The sequence below is a fragment of the Toxorhynchites rutilus genome, chromosome 1 (assembly GCF_029784135.1).
Source record: "Toxorhynchites rutilus septentrionalis strain SRP chromosome 1, ASM2978413v1, whole genome shotgun sequence".
Classification (NCBI taxonomy): Eukaryota; Metazoa; Arthropoda; class Insecta; order Diptera; family Culicidae; genus Toxorhynchites; species Toxorhynchites rutilus.
In genome coordinates, this window is record NC_073744.1 from 63,375,042 (window position 1) to 63,392,226 (window position 17,185).

General features: G+C 37.6%; 1 protein-coding gene across 1 annotated transcript in view; it reads left to right on the forward strand.

Annotated features, from left to right (window-relative positions):
* Positions 1–17,185, forward strand: part of LOC129768373 (ATP-binding cassette sub-family G member 5) — a 51,330-nt gene that overhangs the window by 15,919 nt on the left and 18,226 nt on the right. The gene's annotated exons all lie outside the window — the stretch shown is intronic.

Consider the following 17,185-nt stretch of genomic DNA (forward strand, 5'->3'; position numbering starts at 1 on the left):
CGAAGACTTGTATGACGTTTATCGTCATACTTCTATATCTATATCTATCTATTTAGTATAAGCACACAGAAGTATGGTATGGTGTTTTCTCGTTAATTTGCCTCCCTATATTCAGTTCGATCAGGAAAATTATGCCAGTTTGGAAAATGTTTATGTGGGCGCTGCTATCGAAATGTTTATCAAAGTACAGGGTTTTCCAACTTTAAATTCCGAAAGTAAATTGAAATAAAACACACTTAGAATTCGAATTTCGATGAAACTTTTATTTCAAATTAAAGTTTGGTTTATGCCATTATGTGTGAAATACAACATCATTCAAATGTCCACCTAGGGATTCCTCGCACACCTTGATCCGGAACAGGTAATTTTCGATAACTTTTCGGCACATATGGGGCGGTATCTCGGTCATAACTTCACGAATTTTGTCTTTCAAATGTTCAAGAGTTTGCGGAGAGTTGGCATAGACACGGTCTTTCGCATAACCCCACAAAAAAAGTCTAGTGGGTTCAAATCGCATGATCTGGACGGCCAATTGGCATCACCAAAACGCGAAATTATGCGTCCCTCAAATTTCGTTCGCAATATGACCATGTTCGGTCGTGTTGTGTGGCATCGTCTCGCCGTCCTCATTTTTAAAGAAATACGGCCCGATGACTCCACCAGACCATAATGCGCACCAAACAGTTTGGCGGATGCAATGGCCTCTCAACAATCACGTGTGGATTTTCTGAGACCGATATACGGAAATTTTTGGTGTTCACATAGCCACCGAGCTCGAAATGTGCCTCATCGCTGAAGAAAATTTGATGCGAAAATTCAGCATTTTGCTGCTGTTGTTCGTTCACCCAATCGACGTATGCCCGACGCATTCCATGGTCACCACGCTCTAATTTTTGTACCAGTTGGACTTTGTATGGATGTAGGTGCAAGTCCAAATGCAAAATTCACCACAATGATGTGTTTGACAAGCCCAATTGCTGAGCACGCCGTGGAATCGAAACATTCGGGTCATCCTCCACACTGGCAGCAACAGCAGCAATATTTTCGGCCGAACGCACATTACGATGATGTACAGGTTTCACAATATCCGCTACGGATCCAGTTTGTTCGAATTTACGCACTACATTAGCGATTGTGTGCTCTGTAGGCCGTCCATGACGACCAAAATCCGTCCGTAATGCTCGAAAAACATTTGCCGGTTTTTCATCATTTTTATAGTATAATTTAACAAAATTAACACGTTGTGCGATGCTAAAACGATCCATATTGTAAAATGGCAGACATTCAACTAACGATATGACGCTTTGGTTGACAGCTATGTCAAACGGTTGTCAGCGCAGGGCTGTATACTTTCGGAAGCCCGAAATGGAAAACCCTGTATATTTGTCAGTATGTAAAATTTCACACAACGCCGTAGCTAATTTGTAGACCAATTCGATACATTTTACATTGCATTATGCAATCAAATTCTAAAACGTTTTAATTTCAATGATCCATTAATCATTAACATGGCGGTAATTGATCCAACTATTATCATTGAAAAAGGATTGTTCCCCTTCTACAAAATCGTTCAATATTTGCGATCGAAATGATATTCAGGAAATCGATAATGAATTGCCGTAATGCCGTAATGCCGAAACCTGGGATGGCATTACGCGTTACTTGTTTCGAGAAAATTCAAACTCAAATCGAATTGGTTTTAGTATTATGTATCCTTTTCGAGTTCATATTTTCAGTGTACTAGTTTTAGAGCAAAATTTGTCTCAAGAAAGCTAAGTCAAAGAGGTCGAAACGAACAAAAATCACTCGTTTCGAAATGCGCAATGTCACCCCTGGATTTTACTAACTTCAGTGTAAACGAACGCCAAGATGCTTCTTTCTTTTGAGGTAAAATGCTATCCCAAAAAGCATCTATTTTGCCAAATTGGAAATATTATTACAATATTCTTGTTTTCTGTCTGTCTGTCTGGTTCTTATGGACTCGGAAACTACTGAACCGATCGACATGAAAATTGATATGTAGGGGTTTTTGGGGTCGGAGAAGGTTCGTATGATAGTTTGAGACCCCTCCCCCTGGCATACAAATGAAACACAAATTTCTGCATTACACGAGAATTAATCTAGCAAATTAAACCAAATTAGGCATGTGGAGGTTTTAGGGTGCAAGAAACTTTTCTAAAGTGGTTCAACACTCCTCCCACCTTTCTAAGGAGAAGGCTGCCATAGAAATAAAACAAATTCCTACTTAACTAGAGAACTAATCAAGCAAATGGAACAAAATTTGACATATGGATATTTTAGCAATAAATGTTTTTATGGAGTGGTTTAAGGGATCGATAAACGTTTCTATGGTAGTTCGACACTCCAACCCCCTCTCTATGGGCAAGGTGGCTGCCATGCAAATGAAACACAAATTTTTTTTTTTTTTTTTTTTTTCTCTATTATAGTACACATAGTTATACACATTTCGGCTGGTTCGTCACTTTTATTTCCATTTTTGGAAGAATGTCGGGAGTGAGAATTGAACTCGTGATCTCTGCGTGAGAGGTATGGATGTTAGCACTACGCCAGATCGCCTCCGAAACACAAACTTCTACATATCTCGAGAACTAATCAAGCAAATGAAGCCACATTTGGGATGTGAGAGTTTTTGGGTACAAGAAATGTTTCTATGATGGCATGACACCCCTCCCTCCTCTGGAATGGAGAGGGGGTCCCGAAGAAATAATACACATATTCCAACCAAACATGACAATTGGAAATTTTCGGAAAACTCAGAAGCAAAATGGGAAAATTCGAAATATTCAATTCGCATATGTTCTACAATTACATATTGACAAGAGTTGTTAGTTCATTTGATGTTTGCGCTAACGAAATTGATCTTCGCTCGAAAGTGGAAATCGATTTTGAAGTGATAAAACGCACTCCTATATCTTCTTCTATCTATATAAATAAAAATGGATCGCCGAATGTGTTGATGAGAGCAACACTCGAGGAAGGAATTGTCCGATTTGGGGCTGTTTTTATTCTATAATATTTTCTGTAACAAACATTTATTCCATGTAACGGACAAATCTTACACGAGATTTGTATCTGGAAATAATCTGATATTATAATGTCGAGTTTTGGTAGAAGTACTGAAATTTTGTTGTGAAAAATAATTTTGAAGGGTAGATTAGATTGATCAATTAATGAACAGTTCTGCGATTGGACGTTCATGGCCGTTACATGGAATAAATGTTTGATGCGCTTAGTAAGAAAACGTGGATGTGATATGGAAAAATAAATTTTGGGCGGGACGAAGTTTGCCGGGTCAGCTAGTAAAAAATAGTAAAGATGAATAAAGAGCATTTCGCTGACCCGACTATTTCCTTTTTTTTTTTTTTGAAACATGCTACTTATGACGGAAGCTACCCAAAATTTCAATTTTCATCATCATATTATCATATTTAAATCACGACTCATTCTCGATAAGGGCGTATTCAAAATCAATGATTGGACAGGCTTGTAATGCGACACGAACAATTGGACATTTGATCTTTAATTGGACATTTTTGTAAATATACCTTTGTGCGAGTTTCTACAACACGATACATTTTTAGATGTGTTTTCAACAATTTCCTAATAATTTATGGTGTTATAACCATTTTTTTACACTTCAATCATGTCAGCTTAGTTACTATTAACTGTTGCTGTTATTCAAAAAGGCGAATTCTTCATCAAAGTCTCCGAAAGTTGAAAGTTTACTAGATTATGTATTTTACACACTGTTCTAATGGTTATTTGTTAGATTATCAACGATTTTCCTGTTTTAACTTGTTTCTCACATTGTTCTTTTTCGTTTGTGTTGTATTTGTTGACGCGTCCTATTATAGGTCATAATCGCCTCTAATGCGAAATGCCCAAATGAGGCGAATCACTGTATTCAGTTGAAGATATCTAGAAAATATATCATATGATCTGCATTTAAAATGTGTTTTTATTATTGATCTTTTAACAACTTTGTCAAACATCATATTTTAACATCTGGATATAAAAAAAAATGATGATACGCTCTTTTAACAATCAATCGTAATTTAAATTGGTCATAATGGGAATTATGACTTTGTGTAGTGCCAAAATTCAATAAAACCGAAGAGGTGTCAAAATTTGCTGTTTACGGCTAATTTTGGCGTGGAAGTGCTCTAAAACAAAACCAGGATTAATTAGATTGAAACAACATGTATAACAAAAGTATAATGTTAAAATGTATGATAACAGGTAAATTAAAAAAGCTAATTACTTATATTGTCACTGTATATCGTGATTTTTATTGCTAATATAAACAAAATTGAGAGAAAAAAAACGATTCTTACATCTTTTTTCCAGATTTTTTTCGAATTGTTCCACCATTCCATTTTTTAGAATTTTTTCAGCCTTTTCAAAAATTTGGTTTGGTTTAAACATACTAAACAGACCCTGCTCTTCCTAGCTACATCCATGTTTTATGAAATTATTCTATTAGGTATGTTTAAATTCAATGTATTCATTTAAATTTGGAATTCCCAACGTATATAAATCTACTGTGGATAATCGAAACTAGTTGTATGGAACAGCCCCTTTCTCTACTTAGCTACGTTCAATTTTGTTCAAATAATCATATTTATAAAATATAATAGCTGACCCGGCAAACTTCGTCCCGTCCAAAATTTGTGTTTTGTTATCTATACCTTCAAACATCCACGTTTTCTTACTATGAGCAAGTTCATGGGTCCAATCGCAGAACTGTTCATTGATTGATCTTCTAATCGAACCCGTTGAATTTACCTTTTACTATGAAATTCCTAGTATTTCTAACAAAACTCAACATTATAATATCAAATTATTTTCAGACACAATTCTCGTTCAAGATTTTTCAACCACTTGCAAATAACATGCACTCCGTTACATGGAATAAATGTTTTATACAGAAAATATGTTAGAATCAAGACAGCCCTATATCGTTGAATTCCTTCCTCGAGTTCTGCTCTTATCAAACACATCCAGCGATCCTTTTTTTTTGGTATAGATAGAAGAAGATATAGGAGTGCGTTTCATCACATTAAAACCCATTTCCAGTTTCGAGCAAAGATCAATTTCGCTAGCGCAAACATCAAATGGACTAACATCCATTGTCACCATGTAATTGTAGAACATATGGGAATTTAATTTTCCGAATCTTCCCTTTTTCCTTCAGAGTTTTCCTAAAATTTTCAATGTTTGGTCATGTTTGGTTGGATTATTTTTGGTTGAAATATGTGTGATATTTTCATGGGACCCCTTCTCCATTTCAGAGGAGGGAGGGATGTCTTACCATTATAGAAACATTTCTCATACCCAAAAACCCTCACATGTCAAATTGTGCTTGATTAGTTTTCGAATTATGCAGAAGTTTGTGAATCGTTTGTATGGCATCCCCCCTTAGAGAGGGGGGAGGAGTGTATACACCATAGAAACGTTTCGTGCCCTGAAAAACATTCACATGCCAACTTTGGCTCCATTTGCTGGATTAGTTTCCGAGTTATGCAGAAATTCGAGTTATGTGCTCACTCTTAGAGAGCGGGAGGAGTGTCTAACCATCATAGAAACATTTATTGCACCCTTAAACCTCAATATGCCCAATATGAATAATGCAGAAATTTGTGTTTCATTCGTATGGCAGCCCCGTCTTAGAGAGGGGGTGGAGAGTCTAATCATCATAGAAACATTTATTGCACCCTAAAAGTTATGAGTTATGCAGAAATTTGTGTTTCATTTGTATGGCAGCCCCCTCTAAGAGAGGGGGTGGAGAGTCTAACCACCACAGAAACATTTATTGCACCCTAAAACCTCAATATGCCTAATTTGGTTTCATTTGCTTGATTAATTCTCGAGTAATGCAGAAATATGTGTTTCATTTGTATGGCAGCCCCTCCCCTTAGAGAGGGGGCGGAGAGTCTAACCACCATAGAAACATTTATTGCACCCTAAAATAGATATTTTTTTTTTCGTTAAAATATTGGTCAATTTTCAAACGTTGTGGAAGTGTGAAGTTATTCATGATCATCCCTTTAACCTACAATATCGAATCTCACACGTGGTGAATCGATTGGACCAAACACTAGAACATAGAGCCTGATTCGTGGTTCACTTGTAGGGCATATGGCGGTAGAACACTTAGTAGAGAAGTAGAATTGCTCGTTGCGTGACCGACCGAAGCGTATGAATGGAAACCAAATCGTAAGTTAAGGGGTTGAATAGTAAGCCTGACTGAAGACAAATGTCAATATTAGATTTACAGTATCCAAAATACTCGATATGAGCTATCAACATTCTACAGGGTGGGCCATTTAAAGTGGAAGGATTTGTTTTTGCAATAGCAAAGTAAAGAAGTGGAATTTTAAATTTTTTTTTTGAAATTTATTTATTTTGGTCCAAGGAGATTTGTTCTAACTACTTTTTGATTATGATATCTCGTAAATGACCGCCTCTGGCCTTGACCGCAAAGTGTGCCCTTTTTTCTGCATTTTCTATCACTTTGCCCAATTTTCGGCCGATATGGCAGCAATTTCTTGTCGGATATTGTCTTTCAGCGCAGCCAGGGTCCTTGGTTTACCAGTGTATACCTTGGATTTTAAATATTAAATATTAAAATAGGCGTCAAATCAGGTGATCTCGGTGGCCAGTCATAATACCGTTGCTCGAACGGCATCAATATTCTCGTCGAAACGTCTTGGTCGTTGTCTGGACAGATGACTGGCATTACCAACACTACCAGACGATATAAATTTGGCATATAATCGACGTATAGTGTTGTCTCCAGGAGATGTTTTAACTTTATTTTTATTTTTCCACGCACGTTTAGTTAACACAATTGAGAATTTATTTTGAATGTACAGCTGAACAATTTCAGCGCGTTGTTTAGGTGTGTATTGTTCCATGGTTAAAATTGTACTGAAATGACGCTTCCAACGCGTATGACATTTGTTAATCTGACATCTCTGTCAAAAGTTATGGGGTTGCCAGATGCTTCCACTTTAAATGGCCCACCCTGTATCATCCCTATCCCTGCTTTGCACAATGTAGTTTGTTGTGATCATTTAGGTTTCATAGCTGATCGCTTCTAGCTGAACTCCGCAAATGACATGGCTGCTTATGCCACATTTAGTTACTCTCGCCACAGATTGTAAGCAACTTCCATCTCAATCGTTATTCCTTCCATCATTATAAAACGTTACGGCTTGCCTTTCACACGAAAGAACACAAGAAGATTTTCTTCAGAGCCCGCTTTCGTGTAAGCCCTAAGATCAAAATTTTTTTTTTCCACTTCCCCGATTCTCGAATGACTGTGATGGCATTCATAAATGTTCACTCATTCTCCTCGCGCCCAGCGCTCACGCCGTTATTTCTCACTGAATCCGCATCACTCGCCAGACTCTCACTCTCTATTTCGTGGCTCACGCGAATTTCACTACATTCCCCAACATACAAACACCCATTTCGTGAGTGCACTGAATCCCTCTCACATTGTTGCTCACCTTTCGCTTCCCGCTACCTGGCACTATTCGGACCAGAACATGCAAGAGAAGAATGATCTTTTCCCAAGGACATTCCTGCTAGATCAATGACTTCTGATTCGATAGTTAACATTCGTGTGTGTATGCGTGTATCAATTATATCAGTTTCGCAACTGTCGTCATCCATATTGGATTCCGGCCGACCGGTTCGTCGATCGTGTGCTCGTGAGTGAACTCGCTCACGATTTCGTGCCACGCTGGCAATCGTTCTGTCCCAACCACGCCACGCCGCGGCTTTGTTCTACATACCACATGTATAGCCCAATCGTCGCACGCCACGGTTTGGGATTAGTGGTATTCATTGGTATCGCTGCTGCTGCTGCTGTTGTCGGGCTGTGCGTGACTTGGCGATGAAACTTGTTTTCCAGCTTGTTTGTGTTAACTCAAGCTGGAACGGTAGAAGCGCGATGGAGAAAAAAAATTGCACGTACGAAATAAAACTCCGCCACTTCAGCAGCTCCGTTGCACACATTTTGTCACGCTTCGGCAGGGTTAGTGCCGCGGTATCGGTGTGTGAATAACACAACAAAGCAGGCGCTTTGGTTTTGTCCATGGCGGAAGGGAAATGTAGGGGCTACAATGAAAGAAAAAAACGCTCAGTGTTGCTAGGCCCGTTTGGTGTAATGATAATAAGTAATGTAGATTACTACCATTTCCTATTTACTTAGGGTAAAATAGTGAAACCTAACTACATTAGCATTTCTTCCAGAAGAAATACCAGCATTCAAAAGTATGATTTTGAGTGTAGGTTGGCAGCTCTTATTTTCGTGACTCAATCGAATTGAATCTTAAAGCTGAGTGTTTTTTAAAACCTACAGGAGATCTGTCGAAACACAGAAACACTTGATATAATCATCTGTTAATCAGATAAATGAGATTAGTTTTGCCACTTGAATCTCTCGGGAACTAGCAAGAATATAAATTCGAATGTCATTGGCAATCCTGATAGTTCATGATAACGTTCTACTATGCACGATTGGCACTTGTAACATGCTTTAAACAAAAGAGTAATCTTTTCTCGAGGCGGTTTGCATGGTGCCTAGGGTGAAAGGGGAAAATTTGAACCCCCTAAGCAAATCGCCTAATATTCCCAAACCAATACGGTCTGAACTAGAAATGGCACATTGAACACTGGGCTACACATGTTTTCTCTCAATCAATAATGTTTAATCATTATATAAAGTTTCAATCTACCAAAACAAAGAGATGATTTTTGGACATTAAAATTTGATGCGGGGTGATTTGGTCCAGTGTGTATTCCATTGAAGAAAACATACTTATGTTTATGTAAAGTAATTTGGGATAATATTACAATCAGTAACAGTGTTCTGGAATCAATTCAAGGTGTCTTGCCCAGATTCCAGACTAGAAAAATTACATTGAGACCATTTCAAATTCTGTATGTATCTTTTCACTGTGTTCGAACATTTTCAAACACTTTCGATGCTTGGTCAAAGAAAATCCGTTCTTGATGACCTGCGTTGCTCTTTCAAGCCCCTTCCTTTTCCAACGTTGTCTGTTCATCCTTTTTTTTTAATTCTGCGACATCTAGAATCGGTTGTGTTCCATTCACCCGAATGTAACACATACATGAATGACATTCACCCGAATGTAACAAATACCCGAATGCAACATATATCCGAATGCGACAAATACCCGAATGAACATGTACCCGAATGCGACATTTACCTAAATACAACATTTACCCGAATGGAATGTTTACCCGAATGAGAAGGGAAAATTCCGACAAATCAAATTGTGAGTTTCGTCGAATCTCCTGTTGATAAATAGGATTAAATCAAAACAACATGAACAAGCAACAAAAATACGAAGTGAAATAAGAAATTGTAATGAGGAAATTTGAAAATGATTTTGAAGACTTCGCGGTGTAATTTTTAATAATTAGTATAGGCACAATTGACATGCCGTCTTTTTTCCTTTCCGTGTTGATCTTTTGGGACTGAGATCATTCTAAAATGAGCATGGGTTATGGATTATTTCGAAAATTGAGCAGGTAATTTTAACATAAAAGTATAAGCATAAATACTATGACAACGTGAAAAGAATTGATAAAAACGTATTTACCAACGCAGTGCAATGTTTATCGTGATTTTTTTAATTCGTGATGAAATTTAATCTGAGGTCTACGTAATGGGGGCGAAGTCCACATTTAACGAGGATGAGGAACCGAGGTTGCCTCAAGCCGCCGAGGTGAGTCGGCCGCCGACCCGCCGTCGGAAGCGGCGGCCTCTCGCATGCAAACCTGTATTCCATCGATTGTCCGGTTTGTTTGAAATAGGATTGGGCGTTCTTAGGAAAAGATCGACCTTGATGGATCGATTTTCTAAACGGCGCAGGGATCGATTCACTGATTAAACCGGTACCAAAGAATCGATCTTTGTTGAATCGAAATTTGAAAAATCGAATGCCTTTTTTCCAATTTATGTGCTTGTTCTATATAAGTATTGTCTTTTCTTTAAACATGAAATTAACATTTTATATCTCTATTCAAATATCAAAGGCATTTCAATTCTAGTAAAAAACGCTTTAGCTGGATCTGATGTCAACATCCCATCTCGTCACAATTTTCGCTGTCATCCTAGTGAATATGATGGTGTAAATATAACTTGTGACCACTTGTTTTGTAATGACCAAACTGCGTCTGCTTCTCCTAAATTTACGACCACTAATTCGATAACCTTGAAAGGGATTCAATGTTTATGAAATTTGTCAAGTGGTTTTTGGTAAGAATCAATTTAATATATACAGGTCAGACTCGATTATATATAATCGCAGTTTCACTTTCAACGTTAATTATCGAATCCAATACATAATCGAATCACAAAAAAGCTTTTTTTCTATTGGTGTTTGACATTCATACATTAATGAAAAAATTGTTTTCTTGACATTCGATTATGGATTATAGGATTTAAAAATAATTGATGAAAAAAATGGTCGACTATATATAATCAAGTCCGACCTGTATATATAAATAGTAAGAACAATAAGTGTTTGTCTTGTCTCGCGTCGCGTCTTAATGAATGTCGTGAAGTTCTTACGTTGCACAACAAATCAAAATAAAAAGTTGTAAGAATCAATGTTCACTGAAAACCAAATTTACAATATTTTTTTCAACGATCAAAAAGATCGGAGAGATAGCAAAGAAAAGATAGATTATAGCGATTTTTTTTTTAGTATTAAGAATCGACTGAAAAATCGGAAACCAGAGAGAAAAAGATCGATCTTCTACATATCGATTCATTATCGCCCAATCCTATTCGATATCACTTATTTGACATACTCAAAAGTTATTTAAAAGTTAAATTATGTTTGTAAAATTTGTCAGGTGGTGAGATTAAAATCGATGTACATTAAAAAAAACTCCAAGATCGAAAAAATCGAAAGCAAAAGATCGATTTTTGCGATTTTTTCAGGTAATATGAATCGATCCAAAAAATCGAAAATCGAAATGGAAAAGATCGATCTTCCGAAAATCGATCCAAGATCGCCCAATCCTAGTTTGAAACATAGGAGACGATCCTTTAGTTAGGTCCGACCGAGACAACTATGATCTTTATATAACGCTCATCAGAAATAAATATTGGGTTGGGGAAAAAGAAATGTCGTATATTGTCAATATATGGCAACACTTAAACATATCTTGTGTTGTACTTATCGCAACGGGTCATACTATACGGCTTAAATAGCCGACAATCTGTGCTACAAGTGTCGTTTAGACAGTGTTGTGATTGTCCTTTTCAGTCTCAAGTTATAGAGCGTCAAAGATGGAGTCCACCAAGCAAGAAATTCGCCATATTTTACGTTTTTACTACCTGCGAGGTAAAACTGCAACGAAGGCGGCCGAAAAAATACGTGTAGTTTATTGACCCGATACTGCAACGATTCGCACAGCACAGGGTTGATTTGATCGATTTCGTTCTGGTGTAGTGGCTGTCGAAGATACACCCCGTACTGGTAGGCCAATCGTGGTCGTGGAAACCGATAAAATCGTTGAAATCATCCAAGTAGACCGGCATGTGAGCACTCGATTGGCCAGGAACTGGGTATAGACCATAGAACCGTTTGGAACCATTTGCAGAAGATTGGATTCCAAAAAAAGCTGGATGTATGGGTGCCACACGAGTTGACGCAAAAAAATCTTTTAGACCGAATCAACGCCTGCGATGCACTGCTGAAACGGAACGAACTTTACCCATTTTTGAAGAAGATGGTGACTGGTGATGAAAAGTGGATAACGTTCGACAACCTATAGCGCAAAAAGTCGTGGTCGAAGCGCGGTGAGCCGGCTCAAACCATCGCCAAGCCCGGATTGACGGCCAGGAAGGTTTTGCTGTGTTTTTGGTGGGATTGGAAGGGAATCATCCACTATGAGCTGCTCAACTATGGCCAGACCCTCAACTCGGTTCTCTACTGTGAGCAGCTTGACCGTTTGAAGCAGGCGATTGACCAGAAGCGGTCAGGAATGATCAATAGGAATGGTGTTGTTGGACAACGCTCGGCCTCACACATCTTTGATGACCCGCCAGAAGCTACGGGAGCTCGGATGGGATGTCCAATTGCATCCACCGTATAGTCCGGACCTGGCTCCAAGTGATTATCATCTCTTCCGGTCCATGCAAAACGCTCTTGGTGATACTAAGTTGGTCTCAAAAGGGGCTTGCGAAAACTGGCTGTCTGAGTTTTTTGCGAATAAGGAGGGGGGGGGGGGGGTTTATAAGGGGGGATAATGAAGTTGTCTTCTAAATGGCAACAAATTTGCGAACAAAACGGCGCATATTTGACTTAAATTGGATAATTTTGAGTATGTTAAATAAAGCGTCAAATTTCGATCAGAAATACGACATTTCTTTTTCCCCAACCCAATATATTAGTTCACGTAAAAGTACCACGTTGTATAAATATTCGTCCAACTAACAGGCATCTTCGTGGCGCATAAGTTCTGCACAGCAACGGAAAACTCGATAAGAGTATCCAATCTGTTTGGTTACGGTGTAGTAGTAGTTTAGATTTTTGTAATTGAATTGTGTACTATCACTTCGGGATTGTCGTACATCATCTTCAAGGATGAGATAATCCCCGGTCACGTTTGATGAATGCATCAACCTGCATTTCACTGTCTTGAATGCCCTTCCCTTTAGGCACTACTAACTACGTCTTTCAGGAAGGGTGCCAAATCAGAAAACAGGTCACGTTTCTATGAAATAAAGTTAACGTTAATAACTATTTTCACTGTGAACGAATTCTCATCATTTGCATACCAATCGAATCGGAAATTCTCTAAGATTTGTTTGATATGCTATACATTACAATTCGCTAATCTCTAAACGGTTTAAATTCATGAAAACTGGAAGAACTTCCTTTTTTCCCATACATTTGTTCTGCCGTTTTGTGTGCTAACCCTACCCATATTTCGAATGCTTATAACTCGAACATTTCTTAACAGATCGATAAGATGTTTGCATCAATTGATAGGAAATATTTCTACGCGTCTATCACAATTAATAAAATGTTATTTTTTCATGAGACGAACAATTAAATAACTGTAAAATTTCAAGCGTTTTCTAAACGCTTTGTTAATATAAAAAATCGTGGTTTCGAAAATTCATAAAAAATCGATGTTCCACAAAGTTTGTCCAAAATAGTTTTACCATTTCTTATTTTTAAAATTTTCTACAAGACTTCTATTTTATATACAGGTTGGATTCGATTATATACAGACTCGATGATATGTGATTCGATTATATACAATTTTGGACTCGATTATATACAGTTTGGAAAAAAATTTCACGAAGAAATGTAACCTTTCAATGTTAAGGTGAAGTTTAAGTAGCTATTACATGTACAGTGGGGTCAAAATCGTGATTTTCGAAGATTTTGCTTGAAGTTTCACCAGGAATTGTTTATATCGATATTGCAGCAAAATTAAGAAAGATAGAAGTTGTGTGTCAAAGAACAAATTGTAGAGCGGTTAAGGTGAAGGTGGAAGCTAGCCATTGTAGTAGTATAGGTACACCCTCGTGTAAAAATGGGGTAATAGTGTTTGTGAGAGAAGAGCAAAGCACACGTAAATAGATCAATTCACTTATCAGACTGTGTGGCGCTTCATCAACACGAGTCTTTGAATACATTTGAAAAAAAAAACAAATAACAATTCAAATATAAATATATATAGAAGGTGCATTTGCATATGATTCTGATTATACGCGAGCGTAACATGAGCAAATTTATAACACATGCGAATTGGGGCACTTTTGGTATTAACAAGTTCTTCCGCATAGTAACTCGATGTTGATAATTCCTTAATATTTTCCTTCGTTGATCGTATTGTTTTCACATATTCACGTTGGAAAGCCTTAACCCTTCTCTTCGTTGGCCGAGGCATTTAGATTGAATTTAATACTTTTCCGTTTACTGTTTTTGAAAGCATAGGCAGCCGTGGCAGTGTTCCGAGCTCTGCAATACAATTTTCTTACCCAATGTTAAAGTTGCTAAAACTTACATTATAGACCCATTAAACGTAAAAATAATAATTGTATTGATATCAACACAATTTTATTCTATTGATTTTCATGACATGGGACGCTATGACTCCGGAATAACATTTTATTGAGTGGTTTTTATAGCTGTTTCGATGATGTTGTTTGGCATCAGTGTCGAAAAAATAACGATGCTTCCATCAATACAAACAAAACCATTGCAGAAGATTGAAAAACGAAAATTTAACTTTCAGAGCACTTGCTCGAGTTTTCCGACGTTCTTCACTATACGGTGCGAAAGCAGATGAAAATTTAATATCTTGTGAGTAATCGATTAGAGTTTGGTTGATATTACTTGATGGGAAGTGTGCGAAAACTATCATTTTCTTCACACTGTTTCGCAAAATTATTGATTTTCGGGCGAGAGGTGAGGGAGGGAGATGAAAGAAATGAGCGCCATTGTGGCAGCCATTTGTTGGCACCTTCACCTTAAAGAACTTCAATTTAATTGATAGAAACAATCTAGTTTAATATAAATTGATACGCTCTTTTCAAAAGTTATACTTGAGTCAAAAAATTCCCAAATGCTGTGGAAAACTCACATTTCCTCCAACCCAAACGGAATACAAACTTTCAATCGAAAGAAAAATATATATTTTTAAAATCTGCATTTTTAGGACGATTTCATTTGGAATTGCATTGCAAATGTGTTGGTAAGCGCGAAACTCGAGGAAGGAAAGGTCCGATTAGAGCCGTCTTTATTCTGTTGTATCCGTCTCTACGCTCAGATCAATGCTATAGTGAGCAGAAAATTTGAATTTTTGAAAAGCTTTGAGAGAATGTACGAAAAAAAATTCCCATATTTGATTTTGCGTTTGTAGAATTAAGCTTCGTGTTCTTTTGGAGTAAAGTGAAAAATGCAACAGATTCTCAGCGGGAATAAGTGAATCAAGAATCTTGAGCGAATATTGTGTCTGAAAATAAAATCATAATAAAATGACGAGTTTTGGTAGAATTAATAGGAAATTGTAGAGAGTCAATTAGAGGTACCGTTTTGTCTCAAATTCCGAACACTTAAGCTTTGATGGCATTTAAACAGTGTTCCATTACTCAAAATGGTACTTTTTCGCGAAATCCATTTGATTTTTGTATACAATAGAGCCTTCTTTTTCATTTGACTACAAAAAAAAAAAGATTTACAAATATGTTTTCATGGTGAAAAACTGAAAATTACACTAATCACATTTGTCTCAAATTCCGAACAACCATTTTTGTCACTGACTCATATTCCGAACAGCAAAAATGCATTTTCAAAAAAAAAAATTATAGGAGGTTGTGTCCAAGATACGACCGCTTTGTTGACGTATAACTACGCTGTTATTTTATATAAGTCGCTTGTTTATACCTTCGGATATTATTCTATAATGCTGTGAAATTTTAAAAGCAACTGCTTAGTAGAATAATCTCTGAAATGATTTTTTCATTGTAGAATCAGTTGACGATAATTGATTGATGATTCATTCTTGCCCTCGCAAAACAATCATATGTCGCAATTTATTTCATGTCAATGCATTGAAAATTTACCTCGAAGGCTATTCCGGTGGCCTTTTTCGAAATTGACATTGACTCGGCTACAGTCGATTATATATATGTTGCAGCAGCACCATTATTCCATATCTCATGACTACATCAATATATCTTTGGCACCGCATGTAAACAACAACAATGACAACACTTCTTCTTCTTCTTCAATGGCACTAACGTTCCTAGAGGAACTTCGCCGTCTCAACGTAGTATTACTTGCGTCATTTTTATTAAGATTTCTATGCCAAATAACACGCCTTGAATGCATTCTGAGTGGCAAGCTCTAGAATACGCGTGATCACAGTGCAAGTCGGAGGAAATTTCTTTGACGAAAAATTCCCCCGACCAGAACGGGAATCGAACCCGAACACCCGGCATGTTAGTTATGACGCTAACCACTCGGCCACGGGTGCACATGACATGACAACACTTGCAAGTATCAAATATTATGCTACATGTTATTTAGTATTGCCTGAAAGGAATCGCACCTCTAGATATCGTTCGTACAAACTAAGCGTAAATCAAGCGCCAAACAAGCGTTCACCGTAGCATGCATACAGAGCCATACATTGGTGGCTTGAAACTACTAGCAATATAAACATTTCTCATCATTTTGCGCGATTCTCAAAAGAAACGCTTCTGTTAATATTACTGGCCTCGAAAAGAGTTGCATTACTTTCTCATGCTCGAGAGAAGCGCAGCTGTCACCCTTAGTGGAGGAAGTTTTGCTACTGGCAAGCAAAACCTAATCACATACAAAATTCCAGAACATTCACTTTCTTGATGACTAAACAAGAGAAATAAACTCTTTTTGTTAATAACAACCTCGAAAACAGTAGCAATGCTTCATTATGATCAATATTAGCGCAAATGCAATCCTAGTTGAAGGCAGTTTTGCGACTGGCTCGCGAACCCAAATAACTTATAACATTCCAGTAAGACATTCAAGATGCTTGGTATTTTTGGTGCACAACCTTAACGTCTGCTTCGCCATAACGTCAGTTCAATGCATTGATGCATTCTCAAAGGAACCAACGAAGCCCTTATGAAGACGGAAAATAAACAATGTTAACTGCTTGGAAAAAGACTGAATTATGCCACACAGCTTGTACTCTGCTGTAACACCCATCGATGCGAATTCGCTGATGAGTTTGTCAAGAGCGTTCGTTTTTTGCAGGGCTCGAGTCTGCCTTCCTCTTCTTCTTGCTCATCGCACACTACGCGAAGCGTCCAATTTATGACACGGAAAGAAGAACACACGATACGAATAACGCGAAAAACGAACAGAAAAATCAAACGACGATTTCCAAGTTGGATTACCACTGGTGGGGTCCAATCTTAGATCGAAGCGCAGCGAAAGCAAAGTGAACTGGATTACTCAACAGTCCGATGCCGAATGAAAGTTTGCCTCAGCGAGATCCACTGTTTATACTCTAGGCAAGTATTCCCCTTCATTCTTCTTCTTTTCCTTTGTTCGCGGAGACTTTAAATCCTACGATTTCCCCTCCGTTGGTCGTCGATAAGTTGCTC